General features: G+C 42.9%; 1 protein-coding gene across 6 annotated transcripts in view; it reads left to right on the top strand.

Annotated features, from left to right (window-relative positions):
• The window catches only part of LOC131423088 (ral guanine nucleotide dissociation stimulator-like), a 303,954-nt gene that overhangs the window by 70,363 nt on the left and 218,243 nt on the right, over nt 1-15,348 (top strand). The window lies entirely within an intron of this gene.

The raw sequence follows: 15,348 nt of genomic DNA, 5'->3' as shown, positions 1-15,348 counted from the left end.
TGGTGGGCGCGGGTCGAGCAGTTAAGAGCCATTAGGGCGCTCGCCACTTTCAAAAGACTCCCGTGTCAGGATAAGTTGGGTCACGGAATGGAGTAGATGACACAGGTCCCCTGCCAACTGCAAGAAAATGTCCGTGCAATGACGAGGTACTCTGTAAAGCACACAGTCTCCAACCCCGCGGCACCTCCCCCTCTAGGTATTATTCTGGCTCCAAGAGACCTAAGGCGTCGCTAAAGCTGTCATTGTGCACAGAAAAAAAAAAAAAAACAGGATGAGGTTTTTCCTTCTGTCTTGTTCTGTGTCCTGAGAAAACTTGGCTTTGTGACCAGTGAGAATATTCTCCTTGGTCTCCACCATACGGAAGGTGCATTTACCGGGGTGCACCTTGGTGGCCAGTCGAGTAGACTGGGGTTCCGAACTGTCTCTTTGTCCGGCTGTGCCAAGCTCTTAGGGGAGTTTGTCATAAAGGCCCAGTCCATAAGGGCTTTTGTCGTCTTAACCTTCGTTGCTTGTTAGTGCTGGAAAAATCCCATTCCAGTATCGCCTGCCCAGTGTCACAGATTAGCGGGTCTGTGACTGGAGGCGTCCCACACTATTGTGGGAGACCGGAGACACCGTTTTCACTACACCATCCTTACCGCCTGTGCAACGAAGGTCTTTACTGTCTCTGAATATCTTTGGGAGTGAATTCTGTGGATCATGGGGGCTACATCATCTGCACCCTCACCAGGGACGCCTCTTGCGTCCATGGTAGATTTATTCTAAGCGTGGAAAGTTACCTCCGGGTCTTTCCTTAAAAAGGCTTATTGGTTCGAGTCACTATTGGAATAAATATACAAATGAAGATCCTACTCGTCAATGGGCAGACAACGGATCCTTTGAATTGAAAAAACTTCTAAATTGGGGGAAAAAATTTTTTTTGAGAGCTCTCACATAATTGTTTAATTGGTACCTAAGAAAAAAGGCCAAAAAAAAGGAAAGAAAAAATTTGACTAGCCTTAAGACCTTGACTCAGGTTACAATTGAATTGAGAACATGTAAAAGCGTAAGTGTTGATAAGATTATAAAGGTTGGCATGTTTGAGCTAATTTTATATAGAGGTTACATTAACTTTGCCTGAGTATGTTTTAAAATGTCTGACTGGGAATGCTTCCCTTGTCCAAAATTATAAGACCAAGACCTATTGATAAAAATTTTAATGATAACTATGTTTAAAGGTATAAGAGGTGATGAAATTTACATAAAATTTTGTAGAAAAAAACTGATGTTATTTCTATTACAGAACTGGTTAACAAAAATAGTAATTTAAATGATGGCTAATTTTATCTAATGTCTTATGAAGTCTTACAGGCAATCTAAATAATTATTGGGAACAAGTAAATAGTTGTGAAAAAGATAAATGTTGGATGAACTTTAAACAATAATTATGTGTTATGGTGGTTACAGCTTCCAAACTCTTTTTGGTGACCTAAAACTTTAGAGTTTTGCTGAATTTTATGATAAAAATTCTCTGAGTATCATCATTTCCAAATAAGATAAGATATTAGACATTGATTGCTAAATGTACATTTGTCTACTTTTGGCTTTTCATTACAGGAAAACTAAAAGGTGTTCTGGGTCTATTGGTAAACATGTGTTTTATTAAAAGATTGTACTATAAAGTAATGTGTTTCTAGAAGTTATGAAGTATTTATAAATTTTCCAAGCCACAAGATACTAATGTAAAAGAAAGTTTATAATTGTTTACTTAGTTTTTACTTACAAATTAAGGTTTCTAAGGGTTAAAATTTCTAATTAATATATGTGATTGAAGCTACTAAAAAAATTAAGAAAAATATGTCTGTGTACAAGGAAAGTAAGATGTATAAAGGTACAAAGAATGGAAATATTTTGTTTGGTTAAGAAAGATAAATTTGTCCTCAAGTACTAGAAGGGAAAAGAAAGACATGGGACAAATTCTGAATGTAAAAAGAAAGTTATAGAAGGTTTGTGGAAGAGCAATTCTGGAAAAGGAGTTTTTGCATGGTCAAGTTGGCTAAATTGAAATGAATTTAATTAAGTAAATGAGTTTTAATAGCAGAAGTAAGCTGGTGCAAAATTGAAATTTCTCGTAAAAGGATAATTTGCTTAAACTTGATAAAGAGGTTATAAAAGATTTTTCTTTCCCTTTGAGTAAGTCTACCTAAAAGACAGAGAAAAAAAAAAAACCTGTTAAAATAATTTCCTACGTTCAAAAGACTGAGGTCTCTCTGTTAAGGCTTTTTGGACTGTTAATGCTATGTTTGCTTTGACTGTTTATATTTTTGACAAGCTCCCCCAAAATTCATATCTTAAAGTCTTTTTTTTAACTTTTATTTCTTTGAGAATTTTCAAAGGGCCTTGGAACTTCTCAAAGAAATTTGCTCTCTTCCTATAAGGGGAAAGATACTAAACTTATTAGGCTTATTCACTATGTTCAATTACATGGAAAGCATTGTCAGACAAGTGATGATAAGCCTGCTTAGGTGCGATTATGTGGGCAAATGTTATTGACATAGGTGTTTTAAAATTGTATAACATTACTGAAATTCTGATCTGTCCTGGTTATCAGTCATAATTCTGGTTATTATTATTTTAAAGTGTTGTATGTCACAAAATTAACCAAATTTCCTTGTCAATTGCCATTTTGAGGTCTTGTTGTTTACAGACTTATTTCTTTGCTATAATGCTTTTGCAAAATATGTTTCAACTTCAGAAAAATTCATGCAAAGGACTCTGATATTTACACTGGAATACAGGTTTCTGACAAACTTTCTGATCATAAAACTGAACTTGGTAAAAAAAAATTACAGAAATCTGATGGAGAAACTGACTTCATGAAGCTACTAACAAAAAGATTGGGATCAAAAATGGATTATACAGGACTGAATGAACTGATAAGGATGATTATAATTTTTATGATTTTTCGTTTGAAGTATTGCTGAATTTTTAATGTTTTGTTTTTTTCAGATTTAAGGAAAACTTTTTCTCTTTTCTCCTGAGCTAGCTATGACTTATAGCAATTTGGTAAATGATACTTTTGTAAGTAAAATTGAAATATTTATCTTATTCTCTCTACCTGATCCCTCGAATTTAAAAACTCTTAGTAAGTGAGTATTGTTGTTTTCATGGCAATATAGTTATTTGCATAAGTTCAATAAGAATCTATTCTCCTTATAACAGGACACAATTGGAAACACTGGGTCTATTACCAAGGTTGTGACTGGAACATCATATTTGCAATATAACCATACAGCTTTTGAGGAATGAAGATTGGACTTTATGGAATAAAGCCACGTGGAAATATTGGCCTGGTACCTTTATGTTCCAAGCAGCACTTACTAGGATAAGTAAAGAATGTCACTTATCTGGCAGGTACAAGGAAACTCGAAATATTTGGGGGAACCTCGGAAGAGAGGAATTCACCCAAATCTGTAGGTATTGCAGACAAAGTCTGATGACAAAATCCTTGGCTTGGCTTTCCTGGCCTCGAGAGGCTTTTGAAGTTCAATCTGAGATTCCTTATATAAAAAGTTCCAGCAAAGCAGATTTAAAAGAGCCTATGTAATCAATTGCTATTCTTGCCGTACTTATGTAAATAATTGGGCCAACTCTATTAGAACTAGACTTATTTTGCAAACTAGTTAGTTTTAATTTGGCTATCTTAATGAAAATGAGGGTGATTTTAGAGAGAAAAAAATTATATTTCAGTAAAAACTATTTCAGTATAAATTTGCGGATATTAGATCCTAGTTTTGTTAATTGTCTTTTGAGGTTTTTGTTTTATATCTGTTGACGGGACTAGATCCTGATTTCTTCTAGTCTCCTGAAATATCTGGCTACAGATGTCCAAACAACCTTTTTTGATTTTTTCCATCATTTTCATTTGAAATCACTGAAAACTGAACCTGCCCTTTTGCCTGAAGCCTTACAAACTGAAGCTGATGGACTTGATACAAACTTAAGAGATTACTTGATGACATCATCAGAGACATTTTAAACTGCAAAAGATGCTTTGACGCTGACATCTAAAATTCTTCTTCACTGGCTGTCCTCTGAACTCAAAAACTGCTTTACAACTTGCTCCAACCATTAACCTTGTTTTTCTTTTGCTTACATGGAAATGCTTCTATTAAATACTTGATTGCTTGCTTCCATAGTATAGGCGTAACCTTGAGAGCCCACCTGCATCACCACCTTCCAAAATGAACTTAATTGAACTGATCTATTATCAGGACTAAGAAATGTGTTCAGTGAGATGAAACAATCTACCAACTCAGCTTCTGTACTATGAAACTTCTTTAAGTTTCAAAAGGACTGTGAAACTTGTAGTTTCAAAGGCGGGACTGTGGGAGATCAAGATTTGGCCACCCTGAAATCTATCTCTTTACCTTGGTTGTTTTCTCTAGGGACATTTGACCTCCCCCACTAACTGCCTAAAGAATTTGACATGGTGGCTCCTTCCTGGAACAGATCTATCATGATGGCTGTAAAGATAACGTAGGGTAAATGTTACAATAGGAAAGGCACCAACAAGCCCCTCTTATCAGAAGTTCTGTCTCTCTGGCCACATTCTCTGGATGAAGAATCATTTACATTTATACAGGAAATCTCCATTTGTGAAGGTATCTCCCTCTCTGTTTGGGGGATGAGCTCATTTCTAGTGACTTATCACTGTGGAAGGTGAGGCCTTGAGCTACATAATAAACCTTACTCTTGTTTACTGTGCTTTAGTGGTAATCTCCTGTAACTGACTCCCCCCACCCCTAAAATCCTCCTTTGTCATTGGCTGAAAATGATATTTAAGACGAGAATTTCTGCTATTGTGTTGAGAAACGCAGTGTCCCTGCTTTCTCCCATGTATACATGTTATTAAACTTGGTATTATTTTCTCCTGCTAACCTGTCTTGTTAATTATTTGGCGAGCCATAAGAACCTTAAGGAAAAGAGCAGAGGGAGATTCTCCCTCTTCCCCCGACACAGGCAAAAATATAAAAAGCCATTCATCATTTTATCTTTGTTAAAAAATCAAGTAAATCTTATGTCGGGGGAAGAGATATCTTTACAAATGGAGATTTCCCTTATAAATGTAAATGATTGTCTGGCAACTCCTCACAGAGGCAGGGTCATCTAGAGAATGTGGCCAGAGAGACAGAACTTCTGAAGTGGAGTTCTCTGAACTTAACCACTAGGCCATGGGACTGGCCCATCTCTAATTGTTTTGAAGATGTTACTAGATATGCAGTTGAAGTTTCACTATGATCTCTGGATTTCCTTGCTGCTCCTTTAGTCCCTCACTTCAGTGTATGTGTTTTTTGCTCCATCTTTCATGCTAGAGAAATTCCTCAAATATCAAGTGGTCCTTGGCTACCTGTTCGTATGTTTGTGATGGGAAGAAAACAGCTGAGTAGGATCTCTGCGGGCCTGATGGAGCCTGTGAACGTCTGGACTCAATGTTTCTTCAGGGGTGTTGAGTGTTGAACTAGTAACAGGCAAACAATGTTGGTGCCCACACTGATCTCTAACAACGTACTTATTCCACACATTCCCACAATGACAGACATCCTCTGAACATGTGGAAATGCTGACAACACACACCCACACCACATACACACTATTTGCAAATGACCAGCAGCATTCAGACTGTAAACTACACGATAATGAACACTGATACTCAGAAGACACACACAAACACAGACACATACAGACCACTCACTGTCTCAGAGACCACAGTGACTTGAACTCTCTAAACACACACAGACATCAACAAAACACACTTTCACATAGATGCCATAATAGCCATGCACCCTGTGACCATACAGAATTGCTGAACACACACACATCCACACAAGGAACGTGGTCGTGCACGAGTGGGCTTGATCAGGAGTTTTTTCACACCTCAGCATCAACATGGACACCCCGGGGCAAGAGGGAGAGGCAGAGGGCACAGGGAAAAAATGTGGGGAGCAGTCAGGAGGCACTTGCATAAAGCAAATATGATACCTGCAAAGCTGGTTGCTAAATGACATACGACTCAAGGGTATGAGGACCCAAGAGAATCTGAAATGGTACAAAGGAGGTGACTGATACAAACCCATCACAAGATATTTAAATGTAAAGAACAGTGATATTTTAAGAGACACTGAAGAGGGGCCGGCCCCGTGGCTTGGCGGTTGAGTGCGCGCGCTCCGCTGCTGGCGGCCCGGGTTCGGATCCTGGGCCCGCGAGGCACTGCTTCTCTGGCCATGCGGAGGCTGCGTCCCACATACAGCAACTAGAAGGATGTGCAGCTATGACATACAGCTATCTACTGGGGCTTTGGGGGGAAAATAAATAAAATCTAAAAAAAAAAAAAAAAAAGAGGCACTGAAGAGGGTGCAGCAAAGCTTAGATATAATTCTAAACAATGAATGACATGGAATTCTGGCCAAGGAACAGCCATTATTGCTGTTAAAATTCCTATTTAAATGTTTCTTATAAAATTATAGAAATGCACCTTGAAAAATGACAAATATTCATTGGTTTAAAATATTTAAAACATTTCAGGATAAAATGACTGCAGGTTCCACTTTTATTGAGTAGCTTTTCCTGGACAGCTATAAAAGCTGAACAAAGCACACAGAACGGCTGTTTGAAGGGTTGTAGAAAATCCTGTGCAGACAGGACTTGAGGGTCTATAATCTCTGAGACGAGGGAAGCACAAGATTGTGAGCACCAACTCCATGTGGCTTCTTCCCTAAGGCATTTGCTATTTCAACAGTGAAAGAAGAGAGTCTGAGCAGAAAGAGGAGGAAAAATGAACTGAAATTTGGTTCCAGCCAAGTCCAGTAACTTCTTTTTTTTTTTTAAGATTTTATTTATTTATTTATTTTCCCCCCAAAGCCCCAGTAGATAGTTGTATGTCATAGCTGTACATCTTTCTAGTTGCTCTATGTGGGTCGAGGCCTCAGCATGGACGGAGAAGCAGTGCGTCGGTTCCCCTCCCGGATCCGAACCCAGGCCGCCAGCAGTGGAGTGTGCACACTTAACCGCAAAGTCACGGGGCTGTCCCTAATTCCAGTAACTTCTGCTTCAAGTCAGATGTGGTAAAGGCAGAGCAACAATTAAACATTGATTTAATAAATACTGTATGTTTGAAAAAATACCAAAGGGATGTGGAAGCAAACAGGACTAGATGAAATAAAATTTCAAAAAGGAAAGAGTCTTTTTAGGTGAGATTGCCACACAGGTTCTCACCCAGGGGAATTTGCTTAATCGGGACTCTGATAATCCGACCTGTCTTACCAGAAGACAATTGTAAGTACAGTCTATCATAATTGATCTATGTTAGCTTTCAAATATTACAGGTTTTGTTTGGCTGTTAATTTTTACTGCCTCCACTAGGAGACTCTATGAAAGGAAAGACATTGTATCATCTGCCACGTGATCTCCAGAACATTCTTCAGTTTGGGCTGTATGAATTCTATAAATATTTGTTAATTGTTGCTTTCATGAATGCTATGGACTGAATGTCTATGTAATCCAATTTCATATGTTCAAATCCTAATCCCCGACGTGAAGGTATTTGGAATTGGGGCCTTTGGGATTTAATTAGCTTAGATGAGGCCATGAGTGTGAAGCCCCCATGATGGGATTAGTGCCCTTACAAGGAGATGGAGGGCTAGAGCTCTCTCTGCCAGATGAGGGTAGAGCAAGCTGCTGTCCTTCTGCAAAACAGGAAGAGAGCTGTCACCAAAAGCAAGTCAGCTTGAACCTAGATCTTGAACATCCCAGTCTTCAGAACTGTGAGGAATGCACTTCTGTTGTTAAGAGTGTCCAGTCTAGGGATGGCACGGTGGTGCAGTGGCTAAGTGTGGGTGCTCCGCTTCGGTGGCCCCAGGGTTCACAGGTTCAGATCCCGGTCACGCACCGATGTACTTCTTCTCAAACCATGCTGTGCCGGCATCCCATATAAAAAGTAGAGGAAGGTGGGCACAGACGTTAGCCCAGGGCCAATCTTCCTCAGCAAAAAAGAGGAGGATTGGCATCAGATGTTAGCTCAGGGCTGATCTTCCTCACGCACACACACACACAAAACCCAAAAATGCCCAGTCTAGGGGTCTGCCCCATGGCCTAGTGTTTAAGTTCAGTGAGCTCCTCTTTGGTGGCCTGGGTTCGGTTCCTGGACACAGACCTATATCACTCATCAGCAGCCATGCTGTGGGCATGACCCACACACAAAATAGAGGAAGACTGGCACGGATGTTAGCTCATGGTGAATCTTCCTCAGCAAAAATATAAATAAATAAAGTGCGCAGTCTATGATATTTTTGTTACAGCATCCCATACTGACTAGGACACTGACTGTGTGAATAAGTTCATTTAGATTGACGATCCTTCTTCTACATGATACGTTATTGCCAATGATTCCTAAATTGGTGTGAGTCAAATTTCCCTTAAGGATCATAAAGATGTTAAGGCCCTTCTCCCTAGATATGCACATATTGATACACATGAAAACATGCATCAAGTGCTTTATTGACACCTTAGTCTCACACCTGATCCCATTGGCCTTCAGTGAACCTCAGTGTTACAGTCAGTGTATTCCCCAAAGGGCAATAAAGGAAAGTCCCTGGACTGAAAAGGAGTCGGTATCTATCGTGCAGCTCCTGTCCTCTGCCCAGTCAGCTCCAGGGCAGGGTCAATTTACAAGATGGGCTTTCCTCCAGGCAGCTCTGTGTTTCTCCCAGCCTGTTCTCATTTAGGATGATCTCACCAGGAGGAATGAGTGGAAATTTGGAGGGAAGAGCTACAGAAGGCGTCTCCCAGGGGAAATTCTTTGTGGTTACATGACCTAGAATATGGACACCTGGCTGCTCTAAGGTGTCCTGAAAATGGAACCCTTCTCACGTCTGTAATATCCTTCCATGTCCTCTTTCCCTACCATCTCTCTGTTCTTGGTGGAAAAATTCCCTTGGCAATGACAATAAAAGAATGAAAGTAGGGAATGGCCCATTTCTAGTCTCAGAATTCTGTGAAATTTTACTGCCTATCCCCAGTCTCCCAGGACTGACACTCTTTTTATTCTTTTAAGATTAGATTACATTTTAATCTCCTTTAATCATAGTTTTCTCTCATTCTTGTTATGTATATACATGTTCTAATACATAATATTGAAAACATTATTTTTGGCCCTACAATTTCCAGATTCACTCATAGTTATTTTCTGATGGATGCATGCCTTTGTAATTATGTTTATAACTCCATTAACTATAGAAATTGACTAAATGATGAGTAGTAATGTACTAATACAGGAAAATGGCCCATTTTTATTCAACAGAAAGTTTCATGTTTTCATCAAGACAAATACATGAATACTTAATTGTTCAGCAAAAACTCTTACTGTGTACATGTAAGCAATTATAATTCTAGTGGAGTTGGTTTACCTTGTCGATTATTCCTTGTTTCCGAATTGTGCATTCAGCATTTCCATGAACACTTTAGAATCCTGCATCTTTATCCTACCATTTTATTTTTTTATTTTAATTTTTTATTATAATTTTTATTTATTTTCCCCCAAAGCCCCAGTAGATAGTTGTATGTCATAGCTGCACATCCTTCTAGTTGCTGTATGTGGGACACGGCCTCAGCATGGCTGGAGAAGCAGTGCGTCGGTGCGTGCCTGGGATTCGAACCCAGGCCGCCAGCAGCTGAACGCGCCCACTTAACCACTCAGCGACGGGGCCGGCCCTATCCTACCATATTAAATACTAGCCATCGACAAAAGTCCACATTACTCGTTCAGTTGTGTGCTAGTGGATGCTTTGTAGGGTGTCTTCCCAGGTACGTTTTCACATGGTCATCAACAAAAGTCCACATTACTTGTTCAGTTGTGTGCTAATGGGTCCTTCGTAAGGTGTCTTCCCGGGTACGTTTTCCAATGTGAACTCCAGCTGATGGCCTTGTGACACTGATATAAATACTGGTGTCTCCACAGATCATGGGGCCAATGATGTGTGGTCCTTTACGGAGTCATATATAACCTAATACTTTTCATTCAATTAGTGTAAGGAATGCTATGGAAAGTAGATTGGGGACAATTAATAAAAGACGATTGATTATGAACATGCTATTAGGGAGAAAAAATGAACCTCTAGGTATAAAGGTTTACTTTTTATTCAATTAATCAGTCACCCTAACAAACCCCGTTTATAGGCAGGTCTATATATATATATATATTAGATTAAGAATATATCATCTATTAGTTTGAATGTTCTTTTGTAAAGTGTGCCTTGTTTCTCTTGCCCTTTCGTACTGGGAGAAATATGGAATAGCTAGAAACTTACCGGATTACTCTGATCTGAACTCAGATCGCGTAGGGCTTGAATCATTCAACAAATGAGTGATTAATGGCGGCTACACTACTGGGATCTCCTGATCCAACATCACAATCATGCACCCTATTGTGGATATGGACTGTAGAATAGGACTGTGCTGTTATCCCGAGGCTAACTTGTTCTGTTGATCAATATTTTGCATCAATATGTGACAAAATGTTCTGACTAGCTGGTCTAGATTTTAATCACTCAGAGGTTATTTTCTTCTCTGAGGTCACCCCAACCAAAATTGTTAGTCCATTTAAGTTTTGTTATCCCTTCATTTGGCTTACCTTTTTTTTTTTAATTAATTGAAGCTTCATAGGGTCTTCTCATCTTATTTTGTCATTCCTGCCTCTTCAGGGAAAGGTCAATTTCACTGATTAAAAGTAACAGAGAGTAAAACCCTCGAGTCCGTTCATACAAGTCCTCATTTAGACAACAAATGATGATGCTGTCTTTGCAGGGTCCAGTCACTGTGGCCTTTACACTGTGTCACTGGGCAAGCAGTGCCTGTAACACCAGAAATGCCAGAGGAGATGCTTTTGGTAAACAGGTGGGGGCTGTGTTTGCCGAGTTTCTTTTACTTTTTTAAATCTTTCCTTGAATACCTACCTGTGTTGGGTTAACAATTAATGTAATAAATAATCGTTGGGTTGAATTTATTTTATTGTTAACTTTCGGTGATTATCTGTTCTAAGATTGTGCAAGGAGAAATAATTCTTGTTCCTCATAGTAACTGTAGTACTTTTATGAATTAATAGATTAATGCAGCATTAGATTAGGAGTTAGTTTCTGTGATTGAAATTAAGAGAAGTATATTGTTGAACCTAAAATCTTTCTTAATTGGTAGCTGAATTTAGGCCAACTAGGGTATTGTTTGTACTCCTTCTCTAAGGAAGGTTGTATCCTGTATCTAAAAGGCTGTATCTCTTTAGAGTTGGGTCTGGGGAAGGCAGGAGTCTGAACAAGTGTGGAGCTGGCTGTGGCCCAGAGGGATGAGCAAGAGACACAGGGCACCTCCTGCCACACACAGCCGCAGCAGACATCACCCATCAGTCACGACATGCTTGGCTGCAGAGCCCAGAGAGCCCCCAGTCCTCAACAATGTGCACTCCAAAGCCACTCCTGGGCAGAGCAGGGGACTGTGATGAACCCATTTGCCATCCCCACTCCCCTAAGACGTGCTCCAGGCCTCCTCTCCCCACTTACTCCACCAGCTCCTCACTGTCCTCAGGACTCAGGCCTTCAAGGCCCGCCAGCAGGCTGCTCCAGCACTTCTCCTTCCTTACCATCGCCTCCCCTCTCTGCTCCCACTCTAGTTCAAGGGCAAGTTACCTGTGGCTCCTGAGTGCTGCTTCTTGGCCTGGAAGGGCCCTTCCTTCACCCCATCCACCCTGTGCACTCTTACTTACGCTTCAAGACTCGATTCCAGTGATGCCTCCTCAGGAAGCCCTCCCTGACACTCCATCTCCCCAGGCCTGCTCTGGGCCACCACTCTGCCTTCTGTCCATGTCTGTCACTGCATGGAACCTTGCTGGGCCCGGTTATCTGGTCTTCACGTGTACCCCAGCCCATCAGGTGGGAAGGAAATTCTTAGCCTCAGGGCAATGGAGCAGACTCCTGGACTGTGGTGACACTGCCCATCTCAGCAGAGGTCATTCTTTGGGCCTCTTCCAGCTTTGGCCCATTGCATCTCCGCTGGAGCCAGGACACAGGGAGGCTGGTTCTGGGCTCAGCAGATCACAGGGTGGGCCTGGGAAAAGGCACAGGGGCCCACACACAGAGACTCGGGACAAAAGTCCAAGTCGACGATACCCTTGCTAAGGGCAGCAGGGGCCAAAGGCAGCTGCACAGGCCGCAGGACGTGCTGGCGAGCTTTTCATCTGCTCAGAGAGTCCCAGGGCTGGATAGAAGGAACTCAGGAGGCCCATCTGAGGTGGAGGTCACCTCGGGGGCATGCAAGCAAAAGCTGAGGGTCCCAAACAAGTGGAATCTGAAGAGGTGACCCTCAAACTCCTTGCGGTTCTAACGTCTCTGAGTTGGAAGTCAGTCCCCTCAGTCACAGCCTCTAGCTGCCCCCTCACAGGGCTGTGCCTCTCAAACACCGCTCCCAAGGAGAGTGGAGGCTGAGGCTGAAGGGAAACTCCTACCCATGAGAACCGCTGTGATCACAGCCTCCTGCAAGGGGCTAAGAATGATGAGCAAGGGACAGAGGGATTGACCCACACGACTTCCCCTCGGATGCTGAACATGCTTGTGATTCATGGGGCCAATCAGTATCTGTCCTCCTCCTCCACTCCTGTCTCCCCAAAAGGTCATGTCAGTGTTTACTATGACATCCACAGACACATCAAGGGCATCTGGGAAGAGTCATGTGTACATCTGGAGAGAAGGGAACTGTGAAATCCAGTAATATCTGCATCCATGTGTGCAGATACCGACATCTACATACAGCTGTCACATTCCTCCAGCAGCCCTGGAATACTCCACAATCATGTTGGCAGCTTTTGGCACATGGTAGCCAAACCAACTGGTGATGTCCCCAAGTGCCACCACTGCTGGGGCCTACCTTGATATTGGGGGGAGGCAGGGTGCCATGCCCCATTTCACAAAGTCTGGCTGGTGTCCAGGAGGGTCTCACAGCCTTCGACAATCATGCCCTCCATGGCTATGTTTTCCTGGATGCTCTCTGTCTCCTTTACTTCATTGTGCATTATCCTATCAGGACAGAAAATGTCAGAGACAGGCTGCCCCCATCTCTCAGGGAGAAGGGAATGCCAGGCCTCTGGCCAGACCTAGGAAGAAGGCCTGGCACCCAGCATTCTCAGGTGGAGCCTGTGGTCACAAATGGGGAGAGAACATTCATACTGAATGCCCACTCTGCTGGGCACTCTATGGGCATGATCTCACATCATCCTTCTGACAGCCCAAGGAGACAGGTGTTGGAAATGGAAATGGAGATTAATAGGTAGAAAGCAGGTCTGATTTAAAAGTCTGAACCACGTGGAACAGAGATGGCAAAACTGGAAGGACAGGAGGACAGGAAACAACCTTTCTTCATTACTCTGCCCCCCACACCACTACTGGCCTTATCTCCATCCATATAACTCCACCCACCCATCCTGCCTCAGGGCCTTTGCACTTACTGTCTCCACCCCTCCCCCAATGCACGTTATACAGTTGCTTCCTTAATGTTCAGGTCCTGGAATGGCTTAGTTTTGGAGCACCTGGCAATCCAGCTGGCTCAGGGAAAGTCTGACTCCAGTAGGCTCCAGCACATCTGGTGGGAGCAAGACACACCTTGCCCCTTAATCTGAGAATAAGGACAACTCTCCTATTTGTCCTGTTATGACTGCCGCAACACCCCTCCTCCAGGAGGTGGCGCCATTTAACTGCTTTTTAAAAATAGCATTGGTGGTGGGGCTGGCCCCGTGGCTTAGCGGTTAAATGCGCACGCTCCGCTACTGGCGGCCTGGGTTTGGATCCCGGGCGCGCACTGACACGTCGCTTTTCCGGCCATGCTGAGGCCACGTCCCACTTACAGCAACTACAAGGATGTGCAACTATGACATACAACTATCTACTGGGGTTTTGGGGAAAAAAAGGAGGATTGGCAATAAATGTTATCTCAGAGCCTGTCTTCCTCAGCCAAAAAAAAAAAAAAAAGGATTAGCGTGGATGTTAGCTCAGGGCTGATCTTCCTCACACAAAAAAAATAGCATTGGTGGGAAAAGAGATCTGTGAGTTGCCAACTTTGCTAAGAGCCTTGGTGGGTTTTCAGGAGTCTTAGGAAGATAGCAATTTTGTGGGGAGGAGCATCTGGAGAAAGTACCCCACTTACTCCAAGAAAAGCACAAACCTCTTATTTGTCTGCTGATGCCTCAAATTCTACAACCATGACCAGATCACCAAGAGGGCTGCTTAATATGCATGGCTTCCAAAGTTCTCTAGTAGACACTGTCCAATTTAACCCTCCCAGCAAAGAGAGATGATACTGGTGGAGCTGGATCGGTGATTAACGAACTCAGCGATGAGCAAATTACTGGGCCCCTCTGACCATCAGTTTGCTCACCTGTAGAATGTCGGAGTGAGGATGGAAGAGAATGCATTTCATGTGCTGACCTCAGGCCCAGCACACGGCAGGTGCTTGAGTAAAGGGCTGTGACCACTGTTGCTAGTATCACTGGTTGCAAGGGTGTTATTATCCAACTATTATTACCCGTTGTTTTCTGGCTATCAGACTGTGGCATGGAGACCGGGTCGCTTCCTTAGGAGCCTCAGTCCCTCCTTCCCAGCAATGCTCTTCTCAGCAGCCCAGTCCCTAGCCCTCTTTTGGAAGGGATCGGGCACAGGGAGGCACTTTTCAAGGATATGCTAGTTCCCTGGATAGGGATTCATTTTTGGAAGTTAGCAAAGGTAAGCAGAACCATTTCTTTTGACGAAGGTGGGGATTTTGCTGAGGAGGGCTGTATTTGCTACAAACAAGGGGGCGATCCCAGAGTAGCAACACTAGTTTCACTGTTAGACAAGTGCCAGCTGCAGCTGCTCAGGACTCCTGCCAGCCCCGGCTGGGGTTTGTGCTGAGAGCCACACCGTCCACGCAGCTGGGGAGGAGTTCCCTGGGCCGCAGGTTCCCGGGGGAACTGGAAGTGACCACCTGGGTTACATTGAGCCCAAGAGATGTGGTTCAGGAGAAAAAGTGGGACGAAGGCCAGAGGTAGGAAAGAGCCAGCCCCAGGGGAGGAGTGTTTCTGAGCACAGCCAGGGAGGATAGGTTATCTGATGGCTTCCTGCCGGGCTGGGAGCTTTCCTCAGTCCCCCAAGGGAGAGAGAGAGGACGATGAAAGGGCTGCTGTCAGGGCGATAGGAAAACCGTCTTCTGTGCCACTGGGGCTGTGCTCAGGCCAGGTGCAGGAGATCAGGTAGGACAAAGGATGAGTAGGCTTTGGGAAAGGGGATCAGGGTCTTGGGA

Source organism: Diceros bicornis, chromosome 27 (genome assembly GCF_020826845.1).
Source record: "Diceros bicornis minor isolate mBicDic1 chromosome 27, mDicBic1.mat.cur, whole genome shotgun sequence".
Lineage (NCBI taxonomy): Eukaryota > Metazoa > Chordata > Mammalia > Perissodactyla > Rhinocerotidae > Diceros > Diceros bicornis.
This window is presented reverse-complemented; position numbering and strand designations above follow the sequence as displayed.